Source organism: Oreochromis niloticus, linkage group LG10 (assembly GCF_001858045.2).
Source record: "Oreochromis niloticus isolate F11D_XX linkage group LG10, O_niloticus_UMD_NMBU, whole genome shotgun sequence".
Taxonomy (NCBI): domain Eukaryota; kingdom Metazoa; phylum Chordata; class Actinopteri; order Cichliformes; family Cichlidae; genus Oreochromis; species Oreochromis niloticus.
In genome coordinates, this window is record NC_031975.2 from 28595710 (window position 1) to 28614269 (window position 18560).

General features: G+C 37.1%; 1 long non-coding RNA gene across 1 annotated transcript in view; it reads left to right on the forward strand.

The window, feature by feature from the left end:
• The first annotated feature begins 1316 nt into the window (after positions 1–1316).
• Positions 1317–18560, forward strand: part of LOC112847993 (uncharacterized) — a 28368-nt gene continuing 11124 nt past the window's right edge. The window contains exons 1-2 of the long non-coding RNA XR_003221854.1: positions 1317–1624; positions 2171–2546. This is a non-coding gene — a long non-coding RNA (uncharacterized LOC112847993). The remainder of the gene's footprint in view (positions 1625–2170; positions 2547–18560) is intronic.

Sequence of the window (18560 nt, forward strand, 5' to 3'; positions counted from 1 at the left end):
CACTTTTTTTCTATGTGCTGGAATACATTTCAAAAGCCTTTTTCCTGCCATATCGCTTATGATTTGTCACAAATTCTGCAGCAAAGTATTTGAATTCCCTGAACGCAAACTTGGAAAAAGTGTGAGTGATTGTGGGGATTATTAAAGTGCATCACTTCACCTTTTTATCTCCCTTTCTCCTCCCCACATCTAATTTTCTCTGCTGTCCATTATTATCTCTCTTCTCATCACCTCAGCTCAGCAATCTGATCATGTGCTCATCCCTCACTTTTCTTTTTTTTTTTGCCACTTTAATCTCTTGTCTATTTGTACTTGATTTAATAGCTTCTATCTGACTTTGTCCCCTCACAGATAGGAAAGATTAGGAATGAGTGTAGAATTTTAAAAGGAATTTCATGGAGTTAAAATAGTCTTTGAATACTGAGTAAACAGCTTGGCATTCACACATTAACACATGGGACAGATATGAGCTGCTGATATTTGTACACAGAATCTGTATTTTCTCTTCAGTGCAAATTGAGATAAACCATTTGCAGCTCATTCACACATCCACACACACAGATGCTCACACACACACAGTGAGCTACCATGCAAGGTTTTGGCCCAACCATCAGGAGCAGCATCTTGCTTTAAATAACTGCTGTTCTACTAATACAGGTTACCTGAAGTAAAAGCTTCACCCCACATGCTAAGCATCAGTGCTTGTGGAAGGGACTACAGGCAACTGATGATCGGCACATGAAGTGGGTTATTTAAACTTCCATTATTTTGTGTCTCTAGAGTTGACCAGATTTACAGCGTGTAATGCTACGTATTGTTCTGTTTTAAAACAAATGTAAGCCGGCAATGAAAAGCTCCAAATTCACATCCCATGAGTGAAAACAAGGTAAGACTTTAGCATGTAGGCAAAACAAGTCCAACCAATAACTGTATGTTTGTCAACACCTACTGTAGCTACTAGCTTCTGTTTTAATATGGGACAGAATTACCCCAACCCCTAGGCTTAACCTTAACCCTCATCCTAAGAGATTCTAAGAGTCTTATCTCTGATAATTGGTGGGTGTATGGTTGACATGAACAAATTAAAGACTGGCCTTCAAATACTAGAGAGAAAACATTTGAATCTGGCTGTTGGTGCATTCAATATCTTTAAAAAAGCCTTCACAAAATAGTATTGTTGTTTTGTTTTTTACTTTTAAAAAAAACTGCTAAACACCAGCTGGAACTTTTCTATCCGGAGTCTGGATGTTCTCCCACAGTCCAAAGACATGCTCGTTAGGTTAATTGGTGATTCTGGGTTGGCTGTAAGTGTGGATCTCAGCATGGATGTTTGCCTGCCGCTGGTCAGGGTGTACTGAGTCTCGCCCATTAACAGCTGGGATAAATTCTAGCCTTCCCACAACTCTGAACAGGACAAGCAGTCAGCAGACAAGAAAACTAAAGTCTGGATTTCAATAAAGAGAGATCATTTGGAAGAACTGAACATGATATATTGAGATAGAAATGAATTATTGTATGACCAGTAATGGCAGAGTGGAATCAGGGACAGGACCCCCAAGAGTCTGCACGCTGGTGGTGGTGAAGATGAAAATTTGACGCTTGGATGGAGCTCTGAGTGACTTGGGTGAGCGTGCATGAGTGAGAGTCTGAAAAGGAGAATGATTTAAACCACGCTGAGTGGCATGTGTGTATACATGTATATATGTGTGTATTTATACATACTATACAGTTATCTTGGTCTCCTGCCATGCTTTCTTACTGTCAAACAAATTAACATGACAACTTGAAAAACCTGCTAAAAGTATGACAATAATGCAGGAAAGTCAGTAAAAGCTCGAAGATTAGGCAACTAAATTTGATCTATTGCCAAAGCTGCTCTCAGAATAAATCTTCATCCTCTTACTTTCCAGGCTCTTCAAATGTCAAAATGCTTCCTACCTGTTTCTCGTTGTGTAATCCTTTCATGCTGGGGAAAAAGGATTAGTCACCTCTCGAGTCATTAACATATGTAGACGTCACGCCCCTTTCCCAGTATTTCACCAGACTCGGCTCGGTGTGCTCATCCAGACTCGGACACGATAATGATCTTGCGCTTCTAAAACTTTTTCTCATCTCTGTTCTTTAAAGCAGCTAAGACGATGATGAATGTTGTTGTCATTTCTCTACATAGCTCAAGTTTTAGTAGAAGATAAATCGATGCAAAATCCGTGCAGCCTAGTCTGGCTCTGTGTATCCCTGCAACGGCACAGACACGACGACCCGCATGAGAATCACCAATGGGCCCCATTCATCAATCAGAACCAGCTGAAAACAAAAAAAATCAATTCAGCATCAGTATTTTAGAGTGTGTAATGATTCTAAAAATAAATGTTCTGACCTTTATTTAATCAATGCAGGGAGATAAAACTCACTTTTCTTGTCATTGTCACCTTGGCGCTGCACAGTCCTCAGAGCCCACACTACAGCATCGGGAACCATTTGAGGAAACTATGAGGAATCTCAATGAGGAGCTGAATTCTTGATGTGAAAATGTTCCTTTTACACGTGTACGTATTTTCACAGATCTGGTTAGAAGCATTCAAAGTCAACAAATTGTTGCACCTGAAAACAGTCTTTTGTCCTTTTGGTTCTAGTCTGTGTTTTCATTCTTTATTTCATCGATATTTGAAGTATGTCTTAGAAAACCTTCCTGAAAGACTTTTGCTACAAAAGTTGACCATGGTTAAATTCAAAATGATCAAAGACATCATGCGCTCATTGGAAGAACCACCTGGAGGCATCGGTTATATTTTTTAACCAAACTGTCTGACGCAACAGTTGTTAAATTCAAAGTATGTCAGTAATGTCTCAATAAAGCCCTCATCCAGTCCAAAAATGTTTTTTTTTTTATACCTTATAACACTTAGTTTTAGATAAAGACTATTTGAACTAGAAAAATTTGCATTTCCTGCGAAAATGCAGTGTGGATGCTGTAAAGCTGAAGCTGTCAGCTGAAACTAGCTGAAAAAGCTGAAAAGTTGCAGAAGTTGTAAAACCTTTGCAAAAAATTGTAATAACTTTGCAGAAGCATAAGAACTTAGCAAAAATGTAATTACTTAGCAGAACTGCAATAACGTAAAGAAAACATAATACTTGGCAGAAATACAATAACATAGCAGAACTTAGCAGCAGAAATTAGAATAAATATTATAACTTAGCAGAAACAAGATAACTTTTCAGAAATACAGGATTTTAGCAAACATGGTACAAGATTACATAGATACTTTATTTAAACAAAAATACCTAAACATTGCACAAATACTGTGATTTAGGACAAATACTACAACATAGCAGAAATGCTGTAATTCAGCAAATATATTATGCTATGGCACAAATAGAAAGAATATGCTCAAATACTATGATTTTGCTCAAATAATATGATTAAGCAATAATACTAAGATTTAGTAGAAATACTGTATTTAGCACAAACACCGAAAAGTAGCAGAAATACTGTAATTTAGTATAATAGTAATAACTTGCACAATTACAAATATGGACATGGTAAATGGCCTGTATTTATATAGCGCTTTTATGGTCCCTAAGGACCCCAAAGCTCTTTACATATCCAGTCATTCACCCATTCACACACTGGTGATGGCAAGCTACGTTGTAGCCACAGCCACCCTGGGGCGCACTGACAGAGGCGAGGCTGCTGGACACTGGCGCCACCGGGCCCTCTGACCACCACCAGTAGACAACGAGTGAAGTGTCTTGCCCAAAGACACAACGACCGAGACTGTCCGAGCCGGGCCTCGAACCGGTAACCTTCCGATTACAAGGCGAACTCCCAACTTTTAAGCCACGATCGCCCCCATATATGGAAACACACATGCACAGAGACACACACAGGATCCAATTCAATCAACCAGTGTAAATATATTGATTTTAAATCACACAATAAGATACACCCATAAAAAGGCTCTCTCTCTCTCTCTCTCTCTGTCATACAGACACACACACACAGACACACACACACACACACACACAGCAGCAGCAGCAGAAGCAAGTGAACAAACAGGGGCTGTACATACAGTGTTTCCTGTATGTTTCTAGGTGGGTCAAAAAGCCTGGAGCTGCTTAATTTGAATCCACCAATCAGAAAGGCTATGTACTTTTTCCCGCCAAAACAGGTGCACCTGTTTTTACACACGCAGCACAGAGACAGGATTTGTGCAGTCTATTTTTCATAGTGAGGACTCCTCTCAAACAAATGGCTATAATTTGCTTACCAGCTGCCCCACTGGGAAAGACAGTGAGCTCTTGGGAAACGGGGTGATGAGCAGTCAGAATTAGATCGCGGTGAGAGGCAAAGAGCGCTGTTTTTTGGAGTTACAAAACGTCGTGTAACTCCAAAACTAGGTGGACTAGAAGCATAATTCTTGTACTGGGTGAATCAGCGGACTTTGGTGTACTTTGACTGTGATTTTCATTACTCTTTGTACATCCGTCGCTGAGATATGACGAGAGAAGAAACGGCAGACCTCAGATATGATTGGCTGGCTGGGAAGCTGGCAGAAATATATAGTAATAGTGTGATTAAGCATAAATACTACATTTAGCAGAAATACTGTATTAAGCACAAATCCTATAAAAAGCAGAAATACTATATTAAGCACAAATCCTATAAAAAGCAGAAATACTATATTAAGCAATATAAAAATCCTATAAAAATGGTATAAAAAGCAAAAATACTGTAATATGATTTGGTAGAAAAAGTATAATTAATCAGAAATACTATATTTGGCAGAAATACTGTAATCAGCACATATACTGTAACATGACAGAAATTCCTCCACTTAGTAGTAATACTATAACATAACACAAATGTTATGATGAGTTGAGCGGCTGGTACTCTGGTGCAGTCAGCACAATCTGGAGCTGAACACTCTTAAAACTGTAGAGATGACAGTGGACTTCAGGAGACATCCCTCAACTCTGCCCCCCCTCATCATATCAGACAGCCCTGTGTCGACTGTGGAGATCTTCAAGTTGCTGGGTACCACCATCTCCCAGGACCTGAAGTGGGAGACCAACATCAACTCCATCCTCAAAAAGACCCAGCAGAGGATGTACTTCCTGAGACAACTGGGGAAGTACAGTCTTCCACAGGAGCTGCTGATCCAGTTCTACACTGCAGTCATTGAGTCTGTCCTGTGCTCCTCCATCACAGTCTGGTATGGTGCAGCCACTAAACAGGACAGGTGCAGACTGCAGCGGACTGTACGGGCAGCAGAAAGGATCATCGGCGCCCCCCTGCCCTCCATCCAGGATCTGTACCTCTCAAGAACCAGGAAACGGGCAGGGAAAATCATCACAGACCCCTCACACCCTGGACACAGACTTTTTGATCTGCTGCCCTCTGGCAGACGGTACAGAAGCCTGCAGACCAGGACCACCCGACACAGGAACAGTTTCTTTCCCCTCACCATCTCCCTTCTAAACAGTTGAACTGTCACACTCCTCCCACTGCCAGACTGCAACTGCACCTTATGTACATTCTGTAGTATTCATTCCACCTCATTTCATTTTGTATTTTATGTATATACGTTTAGATTAGTTTTTTATAGTTGGTTTACACAGCTTTGTGTATGTATGTGTATGCATGTGTAATGTATATATAGATACGTGTGTGTGTGTGGGTGCGTGTGTGTGTGTGTGTGTGTGTGTGTGTGTGTGTGTGTGTGTGTGTGTGTGTGTGTGATTTACATTGCTGTGCTCGAGAGCCACCATCTACCGGAACCAAATTCCTTGTATTTGTCTGCACATATACTTGGCCAATAAACACGATTCTGATGATTTGGCACAAAAACCATGATTTAGCAGAAATACTATGATTGAGCAGAAGTACTAAGATGTAGTAAAAGTACTCTGATTTAAGAGAAATCCAATTATGGAGGAGTAATACTTTAAAATGGGAGAAATATAGATACACACACACATTCACAGAGCCTAAAGGGAACAGTATTTGTGCCATGGAGTGTTAAGAAGAATCTGAGGTGATGAGCAGTCAGAATTAGATCGCGGTGTGAGGCAAAGAGCGCCGTTTTTTGGAGTTACAAAACGTCGTGTAACTCAAAAACTAGGTGGACTACAAGCATAATTCTTGTACTGGGTGAATCAGCGTACTTTCGTGTACTTTGACTGTGATTTGCATTGCTCTTTGTACATCTGTCGCTGAGATATGACGAGAGAAGAAAGGGCAGACCTCAGATATGATTGGCTGGCTGGGAAGCCGTGCAGGCCCTGATATGTAAATTTTATATTTATGAGTCCTCACAGAGGATTAGCTGCCTGGGGACCTGGCAGAAATATATACAAATAGTATGATTAAGCATAAATACTACATTTAGTAGAAATACTATGTTTTAGCACAAATACTATAATTAAGCAGAAATACTATATTTGGCAGAAACACTATATTTAGTACAAATCTTATGAAATAGCAGAAATAGTATGATTTAGCAGAAATGCTGTATTTAGCACAAATACTGAAAAGCAGCAGAAATGCTATGACTTAGCACAACAGTAATAACTTATAGAAAAATTGGAAAAGCAAAATGGACAGCTGGAAAAATCCTGAACATGCTAAGGGTCCCTCAAATCTAATTGTTAATTGAAAAAAAAAATCAGCAAAAAAGTATGACAGTCACACAATCACAAATATGGGCACATATGGAAACACACATGCACACAGAGACACACACAGGACCAAATTCAGTCAACCAGTCTAAATATATTGAATTTAAGTGATATAATAAGATGCTCCCATCAAAAGGCTCTCTCTCGCTCTCTCTCTCTCTCTCTCTCTTTCTCTCACACACACACACACACACACACACACACACACACACACACACACACACACACACACACACAGAGCCTAAAGGGAATAGTATTTGTGCCATGGAGTGTTAACAAGAATCTGAGGTCCATATTACAAAAGCTGCTAAAATCATAAAAGGTTGCAGAATTGTAATAAATGATGAATATGAATTAGTGGTCTGTGATAGTGTATTAATTTGTAGGGAAAAAACACATGTTGCCCAAGGTGTAATTGAACCCACGACCTTTGGGTTGCAGACCTGTGTCATTACCAACTGCGCCACTGGGAAAGAGAGCGCGCGCCTGGAAAACAGGGTGATGAGCAGTCAGAATCAGATTGCGGTGAGAGGCGAAAAACGCCGTTTTTTGCAGTTACAAAACGTCGTGTAACTCAAAAACTAGGTGGACTAGAAGCATAATTCTTGTACTGGGTGAATCAGCGTACGTTCGTGTACTTTGACTGTGATTTGCATTGCTCTTTGTACATCTGTTGCTGAGATATGACGAGAGAAGAAAGGGCAGACCCCAGATATGATTGGCTGGCTGGGAAGCCGTGCAGGCCCTGATATGTATTTGTATGTATCAGTCCTCACAGAGGATTAGCTGCCTGGGGACCTGGCAGAAATATATAGAAATAGTATGATTAAGCATAAATACTACATTTTTTAGAAAAACTATATTAAGCACAAATCCTATAAAAAGCAGAAATACTATATTAAGCAATATAAATATCCTCTAAAAATCCTATAAAAAGCAGTAAAACTGTACTATGATTTGGTAGAAAAACCCTAATTAATCAAAAATACTAAATTTGGCAGAAATAGCAGAAACACTATATTTAGCACAAATCTTATGAAATAGCAGAAAGAGTATGATTTAGCAGAAATGCTGTATTTAGCACAAATCTCATAAAATAGCAGACATAGTATGATTTTGCAGAAATGCTGTATTTAGCACAAATACTGAAAAGCAGCAGAAATGCTATGACTCAACACAATAGTAATAACTTAAATAGAAAAATTGGAAAAGCAAAATGGACAGCTGAAAGAATCCTGAACATGCTAAGGGTCCCTCAAATGTAATTGTTAAATGAAAAAAATCAGCAAAAAAATGTATAACAGTGACACAATCACAAATATGGACACATATGGAAACACACATGCACAGAGAGACACACACAGGATCAAATTCAGTCAACCAGTCTAAATATATTGAATTTAAATCATATAATAAGATGCTCCCATAAAAACTCTCTCTCGCCCTCCCTTTCTCTCTCTCTCTGTCTCACACACACACACACACACACACACACACACACACACACACACACACACAGGGAGAGACAAGCAAGTTTCTAGGTCAGTCAAGCAGCCTGGGAGCTGCTAAATTTGAATCCACCAATCAGAGAGGCTGTGTACTTTTTCCCGCCAAAACAGGTGCAGCCGTTTTTACACACACAGAGCACAGAGACAGGATTTCTGCAGTGAATTTCTCATAGTGAGGATTCCTCTCAAACAAATGGCCATAATTTCCTAACCGTAGGGGCTAGAACGGTCATTCTTACACCGTTTTGTTCAGAAGAGATGGGGGAATCTTAAAGTGTTGACACTTTATCATTAAAATATGAATTATTAAAGATATTTGACTTCTAATGCACCATAACTGAGTAGAGCAAAGCCAAAACTGCTTTGACTTGCCCTCAAACAACGCTTTCTAACTCTAAATCTATTTGGAGTATCAATATCATTCTTTCACCGTAAGAGACAGCAGTCTTTGGTGAACAATCATGGAAATTTTCAGGTCTCTGTGGAAATCCATTAAAAAGATATGACGAGAGGAAAAAGTGGTTCATTTCCAGAGTTTGAAATCTGAAGAAATCTGAGCGAAGGACGAATTTCCTACCCTCAAACAAACCCAATTCATGGCCAAATGGTAATAGATGAGAAAACAATTCTTGAATTGTGAGCGTCAGGAGTGTCTGAAGATATATTGGGACAAGCCTTATGTCTTAACTTCGCTTCGTTGGGGAGATATGGCGATTCGAAAATGCCTCTCATTACAGAAATCAAGCGATGATTTTGAACAAACTCTCCATTGACTTTCTATGGAGAGTTTTAAGACTTTGTGTTGGTCTGAGGAGATTTGGAAAAATTCTATAAAACCCACAACAATGATAGTGACATTTTCTGAAAGCCAGCAAAAATACCTACGTTTTGATGTATAATTTGTGGGGGTTGAGGGGAAATTGACCGAGTAGCAAGAAGTTGTTCGGACATGAAGTGAGAATTGCAAAAGGTACAGTGGCTCACTTAGAACCAACTGCATAGCAACCATAACAACGCATGTATTTTGTGAAAAATCACAAAGATGAAACTCAAAACTTAGAGAGGGATACGATGAAAACGGTAACAGATATGAAAAAGCTGAATCATTCATGAATAGCCCAATAATTTGTGAACATTTTAAAATTTGAATGGTTGTTCTAGGCGAAAGTATGAGAACGTAGTTAAGTTTCAAAAAAGAGTAAGTTTTAGCAGAATTGCGGAAGTTTCCCATTCATTTCAATGGGACAAATTAAAGGAAAAAAACGTAATATTTTAAAAAGTATAAGAGCAAAAAATACCAAAAGTCATTGCCGGAAAGAGCAAAAATAGCAGAATAGTTTAAAATTTGAACGGTGAAAATAGCACAAAAATTGTGGAAGTAGTTCTACGGCGAAAAACGTACGGAAGCAACTTGAAGAATAACTAGAAAAATTTGCATTTCCTGCGAAAATGCAGTGTGGATGCTTTAAAGCTGAAGCTTTCTGCTGAAACTAGCTGAAAAAGCTGAAAAGTTGCAGAAATTGTAAAAACTTTGCAGAAGCAAAGGAACTTTGCTAAAATGTAGTAACTTAGCAGAACTGCAATATCTTAGAGGAAACATAATACTTGGCAGAAATACAATAGCATAGCAGAACTTAGCAGAAATATTGTAACTTACCAGAAACACGATAACTTCTCAAAAATACAAGAATTTAGGAGAAATAGTATAAGATAACAGAAAGAATATATTTAGCCAAACATTCTTAAACATTACAGAAATACTATGATTTAGAAAAACAGTACAACATAGCAGAAATGCTGTGATTTACCAGAGACACTGTAATATACTATGAATATTGTAATTTTATATAAATACTATGTTTTAGCAAAAATACTCCAGTTTAGCACAAATATTATAATATAGCAGAAACACTATTCTATAGCAGAAATGCTATATTTAGAAAGAAAAATATAATATAGTAGAAATACTATGATTTAGCTGAAATCCTACAATATAGCTTAATAACAATGATTTAGAACAGATAATATGATTGAGCAGAATAGTAATAACTTAAGTGAAAATATTGGAAAGGTAAAATGATAAGCTGAATAAAAAGGAACATGGTTAAGTTCGCTCAAAACTAATTTTTGTTCACCTGTGAAAAAATAAAATAAAAATTCATTTAGAAAAAAAAAAATAAGAAAAGCCAACAGATACACAAAATCAAATATGGATACACAAATCACCAAATACACAAAATCAAATATGGATACACAAATGTACAGTGAGAGACACACACAAACAGGGTCTATGCCAGTCAACCAGTCTGAATATATTATATTTTTATCCACCAATGAGATGCTGCCCTAAAAAAGGTCTTTGTGTGTGTCTTTCTTTCTCTCTCTCTGTCTCTCTCTCTCTCTCTCTCTCACACACACACACACACACACACACACACAGCAGCAGCAGCAGCAAGTGAACAGGGGCTGTTAACAGCATGTTTCTAGGTCAGTCAAACAGCTGTGAGCTTCTCAATCAGAGAGGTTGTGTGCTTTTTCCCGCCAAAACTGGTGCACCAAGTGCAGGCTTTTACACATGCACCACAGAGAGAGACAGGATTTTTGCAGTCTATTTCTCATAGTGAGGACTCCCCTCAAACAAACAGCCATAAATTCCTAACCGTAGGGGCTAAAACAGTCATTCTGAGACCGTTTTGTTCAGAAGACATGGGGGAATCTTGAAATGTTGACCATTTAAAATACAAATATGAAATATTGGAGATATATGACATAGATGATTGGTGGGCTTAGAAGCCACGAAGGTCCCAATATGCAAATTTAAATGTGCCAGGACTCAGATATGATTGGCTGGCTGGGAAGCCATGAAGGCAACAATATGCAAATTTAAATGTGCCAGGACCCAGATATGATTGGCTGGCTGGGAAGCCATGAAGGTCCCAATATGCAAATTTGAATGTGCCAGGACTCAGATATGATTGGCTGGCTGGGAAGCCATGAATGCCCCAATATGCAAATTTGAATGTGCCAGGCCTCAGATATGATTGGCTGGCTGGGAAGCCGTCCAGGTCCTGATAGGTAAATTTGAATATTACAGTCCTTACAGAGGACTGACTCCCTGGGGACCTGGCAGAAATATATAGAAATACAATGATTACCCAGAAATACTGCATTTAGTAGAAATACTATGTTTTAGCACAAATACTATAATTAAGCAGAAATATTATATTAAGTACAAATCCTATAAAATACCAGAAATAGTATGATTTAGCAGAAATGCTGTATTTAGCACAAATACTGAAAAGCAGCACAAATGCTATGACTTAGCACAATAGTAATAACTTAAATAGAAAAATTGGAAAAGCAGAATGGACAGCTGAAAAAAGTCCCACAAGCACAGAGAGACACACACAGGATCAAATTCAGTCAACCAGTCTAAATATATTGAATTTAAATCATACAATAAGATGCTCCCATAAAAACTCTCTCTCGCCCTCTCTCTCTCCCTCTCTCTGTCTCACGCACACACACACACACACACACACACACACACACACACACAGGGAGAGAAAATCAAGTTTCTAGGTCAGTCAAGCAGCCTGGGAGCTGCTAAATTTGAATCCACCAATCAGAGAGGCTGTGTACTTTTTCCCGCCAAAACTGGTGCACTAAGTTCAGGCCTTTACACATGCAGCACAGAGAGAGACAGGATTTTTGCAGTCTATTTCTCATAGTGAGAATTCCCCTCAAACAAACAGCCATAAATTTTTAACCGTAGGGGCTAAAACAGTCATTCTTAGACCATTTTATTCAGAAGACATAGGGGAATCTTGAAATGCTGACCATTTAAAATAAAAATATGAAATATTAGAGATATATGACATAGATGATTGGTGGGCTTAGAAGCCATGAAGGTCCCAATATGCAAATTTAAATGTGCCAGGACTCAGATATGATTGGCTGGCTGGGAAGCCATGAAGGCAACAATATGCAAATTTAAATGTGCCAGGACTCAGATATGATTGGCTGGCTGGGAAGCCATGAAGGTCCCAATATGCAAATTTGAATGTGCCAGGACTCAGATATGATTGGCTGGCTGGGAAGCCGTGCATGACTTGATATGTCAATTTGAAAATTACAGTCCTCACAGAGGATTGGCTTCCTGAGGAGCTGGCAGGAATACATACAAATACTATGATTACCCAGAAATACTGCGTTTAGTAGAAATACTATGTTTTAGCACAAATACTATAATTAAGCAGAAATATTATATTAAGTACAAATCCTATAAAATAGAAGAAATAGTATGATTTAGCACAAATGCTGTATTTAGCACAAATCTTATAAAATAGCAGAAATAGTATGATTTAGCAGAAATGCTGTATTTAGCACAAATACTGAAAAGCAGCACAAATGCTATGACTTAGCACAATAGTAATAACTTAAATAGAAAAATTGGAAAAGCAAAATGGACAGCTGCAAAAAGTCCCACAAGCACAGAGAGACACACACAGGATCAAATTCAGTCAACCAGTCTAAATATATTGAATTTAAATCATACAATAAGATGCTCCCATAAAAACTCTCTCTCGCCCTCTCTCTCTCTCTCTCTCTGTCTCACGCACACACACACACACACACACACACACACACACAGGGAGAGAAAATCAAGTTTCTAGGTCAGTCAAGCAGCCTGGGAGCTGCTAAATTTGAATCCACCAATCAGAGAGGCTGTGTACTTTTTCCCGCCAAAACTGGTGCATTAAGTTCAGGCCTTTACACATGCAGCACAGAGAGAGACAGGATTTTTGCAGTCTATTTCTCATAGTGAGAATTCCCCTCAAACAAACAGCCATAAATTTCTAACCGTAGGGGCTAAAACAGTCATTCTTAGACCATTTTATTCAGAAGACATAGGGGAATCTTGAAATGCTGACCATTTAAAATAAAAATATGAAATATTAGAGATATATGACATAGATGATAGGTGGGCTTAGAAGCCATGAAGGTCCCAATATGCAAATTTAAATGTGCCAGGACTCAGATATGATTGGCTGGCTGGGAAGCCATGAAGGCAACAATATGCAAATTTAAATGTGCCAGGACTCAGATATGATTGGCTGGCTGGGAAGCCATGAAGGTCCCAATATGCAAATTTGAATGTGCCAGGACTCAGATATGATTGGCTGGCTGGGAAGCCGTGCATGACTTGATATGTCAATTTGAAAATTACAGTCCTCACAGAGGATTGGCTTCCTGAGGAGCTGGCAGGAATACATACAAATACTATGATTACCCAGAAATACTGCGTTTAGTAGAAATACTATGTTTTAGCACAAATACTATAATTAAGCAGAAATATTATATTAAGTACAAATCCTATAAAATAGCAGAAATAGTATGATTTAGCACAAATGCTGTATTTAGCACAAATCTTATAAAATAGCAGAAATAGTATGATTTAGCAGAAATGCTGTATTTAGCACAAATACTGAAAAGCAGCACAAATGCTATGACTTAGCACAATAGTAATAACTTAAATAGAAAAATTGGAAAAGCAGAATGGACAGCTGAAAAAAGTCCCACAAGCACAGAGAGACACACACAGGATCAAATTCAGTCAACCAGTCTAAATATATTGAATTTAAATCATACAATAAGATGCTCCCATAAAAACTCTCTCTCGCCCTCTCTCTCTCTCTCTCTCTCTCTCTGTCTCACACACACACACACACACACACACACACACACACACACACAGGGAGAGAAAATCAAGTGTCTAGGTCAGTCAAGCAGCCTGGGAGCTGCTAAATTTGAATCCACCAATCAGAGAGGCTGTGTACTTTTTCCCGCCAAAACAGGTGCAGCCGTTTTTACACACACAGAGCACAGAGACAGGATTTCTGCAGTGAATTTCTCATAGTGAGGATTCCCCTCAAACAAATGGCCATAATTTCCTAACCGTAGGGGCTAGAACAGTCATTCTTACACCGTTTTGTTCAGAAGAGATGGGGGAATCTTAAAGTGTTGACAGTTTATCATTAAAATATGAATTATTGAAGATATTTGACTTCTAATGCACCATAACTGAGTAGAGGCAAGCGAAATCTGCCTTGACTTGCCCTCAAACAACGCTTTCTAACTCTAAATCTATTTGGAGTATCGATATCATTCTTTCACCGTAAGAGACAGCAGGCTTTGGTGAACAATCATGGAAATTTTCAGGTCTCTGTGGAAATCCATTAAAAAGATATGACGAGAGAAAAAAGTGGTTCATTTCCAGAGTTTGAAATCTGAAGAAATCTGAGCGAAGGACGAATTTCCTACCCTCAAACAAGTCTAACTCATTTCAGAACGGTAATAGGTGAGAAAGAAATTCTTGAATTGTGAGCGTCAGGAGTGTCTGAAGATATACGGGGACAAGCCTCATGTTTTAACTTCGCTTCGTTAAGGAGATATGACGATTCGAATATGCCTCTCATTAGAGAAATCAAGCGATGATTTTGAACAAACTCTCCATTGACTTTCTATGGAGAGTTTTCTGACTTTGTGTTGGTCTGAGGGGATTTGCCAAAATTCTATAAATCTCACAACAATGATAGTAACATTTTCTGAAAGCCAGCAAAAATACCTACGTTTTGATGTATAATTTGTGTGGGTTAAGTGAAAATTGAGCGAGTAGCAAGAAGTTGTTCGGACATGAAGAGAAAATTGCCAAAGGTACAGTGGCTCACTTAGAACCAACTGCATAGCAACCATAACAACGCATGTATTTTGTGAAAAATCACAAAGATGAAACTCAAAACTTAAAGAGGGATAAGATGAAAACGGTAACAGATATGAAAAAGCTGAATCATTCATGAATAGCCCAATAATTTGTGAACATTTTAAAATTTGAATGGTTGTTCTAGGCGAAAGTATGAGAACGTAGTTAAGTTTCAAAAAAGAGTAAGTTTTAGCAGAATTGCGGAAGTTTCCCATTCATTTCAATGGGACAAATTAAAGGAAAAAAACGTAATATTTTAAAAAGTATAAGAGCAAAAAATACCAAAAGTCATTGCCGGAAAGAGCAAAAATAGCAGAATAGTTTAAAATTTGAATGGTGAAAATAGCACAAAAATTGTGGAAGTAGTTCTACGGCGAAAAACGTACGGAAGCAACTTGAAGAATAATAATAAAGAATAAAGAGAAACAGGAACTCAATAGTGTGGATGCTTAAAGCATCCACACAATAATAACTAGAAAAATTTGCATTTCCTGCGAAAATGCTGTGTGGATGCCATAACGCTGAAGCTGTCTGCTGAAAATGACTGAAAAAGATGAAAAGTTTCTTCTGAAATGAGCAGAAGATACTGAGATTTGTACTGATAAGAGATGAAAGGCTGAAAATTGTGCTTAAAATAGGTGAATCAGCAGAATTTCTACTGAAAAGAGGGAAAGTTGTAGAACGTTGCACTGAAAACAGGTGAATCAGTGGAATTTCCGCTAAAAAAGAGATTTCTGCTAAAAACAACCGAAAAAGCTGGTATTTGTGCTGAAAAGGGATGAAAAAACTCACAATTCTGCTGAAACGGAATGAAGAAGAGGTGTTGGGGTCTTGAGAAGAGTTAAATAAGTTGAACTGATATGGTTGGGTACAAATAGTATGATTTGGCAATAATACTGCGTTTTAGCACAACTACTGAGATTTGATTGAAATACTATGATTTAGAAGAAATATGACTTTGTGCAAATACAATGTTTTGGCACAAATACTATGATTTGGTTGGAATGCTATGATTTGAAACTAATACTATGATTTGGCAGAAATACTATTATTTAGTAGAAATACTATGATTTACCAGAAATACTATGTTTCTCCAAAAGTACTATGATTTTGCAGAAATACTATGCCTTAGGAGTAATACTTTAACATAACAGATATATGATGATTTTGCAGACATTCTGGTTTTACACAAATACTATAATGTGGCAGAAATACTATGTTTTAGCACAAATACTATGATTTGCTATAAATACTACGATTTGGCACATATACTTCATTCAGCAGATATACTATAACAAAACAGAAAGTCTACAACTTAGTAATAATACTATAACATAACAGATATACTATGATTTTGCAGACAGTCTATTTTTTTCCACAAATAGCACAATATGGCAGAAATACTATGATTGTGCAGAAATACTATGTTTCAGTACAAATACCATGATTTGGCATTAATACTGCGTTTTAGCAAACCTGCTGAGATTTGATTGAAATACTATGATGTAGAAGAAATACTATGACTTCGTCCAAATACTATGTTTTGGTTCGAATACTATGATTTGCATCAAATACTATGATTTGGCACAAGTACCATGATTTCGTACAAATACTACGATTTCGCTCAAATACTATGAAATTGCAGTAATACTATGATTTTGAAGAAATACTATGATTTGGTAGAATTACTATGCCTTAGTAGTAATACTATAACATAACAGATATACTGTAATTTTGCAGACATTGTATGTTTTTGCACAAATACTACGATGTCTCTCAAATACTGTGAAATTGCAGTAATACTATGATTTTGAAGGAATACTATGATTTGGTAGAAATACTATGCCTTAGTAGTAATACTATAACATAACAGATATACTGTGATTTTGCAGACATAGTATGTTTTTGCACAAATACTACGATTTCGCTCAAATACTGTGAAATTGCAGTAATACTATGATTTTGAAGGAATACTATGATTTGGTAGAAATACTATGCCTTAGTAGTAATACTATAACATAACAGATATACTGTGATTTTGCAGACATAGTATGTTTTTGCACAAATACTACGATTTCGCTCAAATACTGTGAAATTGCAGTAATACTATGATTTTGAAGGAATACTATGATCTGGTAGAAATACTATGCCTTAGTAGTAATACCATAACATAACAGATATACTGTGATTTTGGAGACATAGTATGTTTTTGCACAAATACTACGATTTCGCTCAAATACTGTGAAATTGCAGTAATACTATGATTTTGAAGGAATACTATGATTTGGTAGAAATACTATGCCTTAGTAGTAATACTATAACATAACAGATATACTATGATTTTGCAGACAGTCTATGTTTTTGCACAACTAGCACAATGTGGCAGAAATACTATGATTTGGCACAAGTACTATGATTTAGCAGAAATACTCTTATTGGCACAAATACTATGTTTCAGTACAAATACTATGATTTGGCAATAATACTGCGTTTTAGCACAACTACTGAGATTTGATTGAAATACTATGATTTAGATGAAATACTATGACTTCGTACAAATACTACTATGTTTTGGTTCGAATTCTATGATTTGCAAAAAATACTATGATTTGGCACAAGTACCATGATTTAGTACAAATACTACGAATTGGCAGAAATACTGTGACTTACTAGTAATACTTTAACATAACAGATATACTGTGATTTAGCAGACATAGTATGTTTTTGCACATATACTACGATTTTGCTCAAATACTATGAAATTGCAGTAATACTATGATTTTGAAGGAATACCATGATTAGGTAGAAATACTATGCATTAGTACTAATACTATAACATAACAGATATACTGTGATTTTGCAGACATAGTATGTTTTTGCACAAATACTACAATTTGGCAAGAAATACTATGTTTGGACACAAATACTATGATTTGCTATAAATACTATGATTTGGCACATATACTATAATCAGCAGATATACTATAACATAACAGAAATTCTACGACTTAGTAGTAATACTATAACATAACAGAAATTTTAATTGGGCACAAATAACATGATCTGGCACAAATACAATGATATGGCAGAAATACTATGATTGGGTACAAATACTATGATTTGGCACAAGTACTATGACTTTGTACAAATACTATGATTTGGCACAAATACTATGATTTAGCAGAAATACTGTGTTTTAACATAAATAATATCTTTTGACAGAAATTTCTGCTAAAAGGTGCTATTTCTGCTTTTTAGCAGAAATACTGCAATTTTGCATAAATACTATGATTTGGCAGATATACTATATTCAGCACATATACTATAACATAACAGAAATACCTCCACCTACTAGTAATACTATAACATATCAGAAATGTCATGATTTGACACAAAAACCATGATTTGGCACAAATACCATGATTTGGCAAAAATACTATGATTACCCAGAATTACTATGATTGAGCAGAAGTACTAAGATGTAGTAGAAGTACTTTGATTTAGCAGAAATACTATTATGGAGGAGTAATACTTTAACATGGGAGAAATATTGATACACACACACATACACAGAGCCTAAAGGGAAAAGTGGCTGTTAAGAGTCTGGGCTT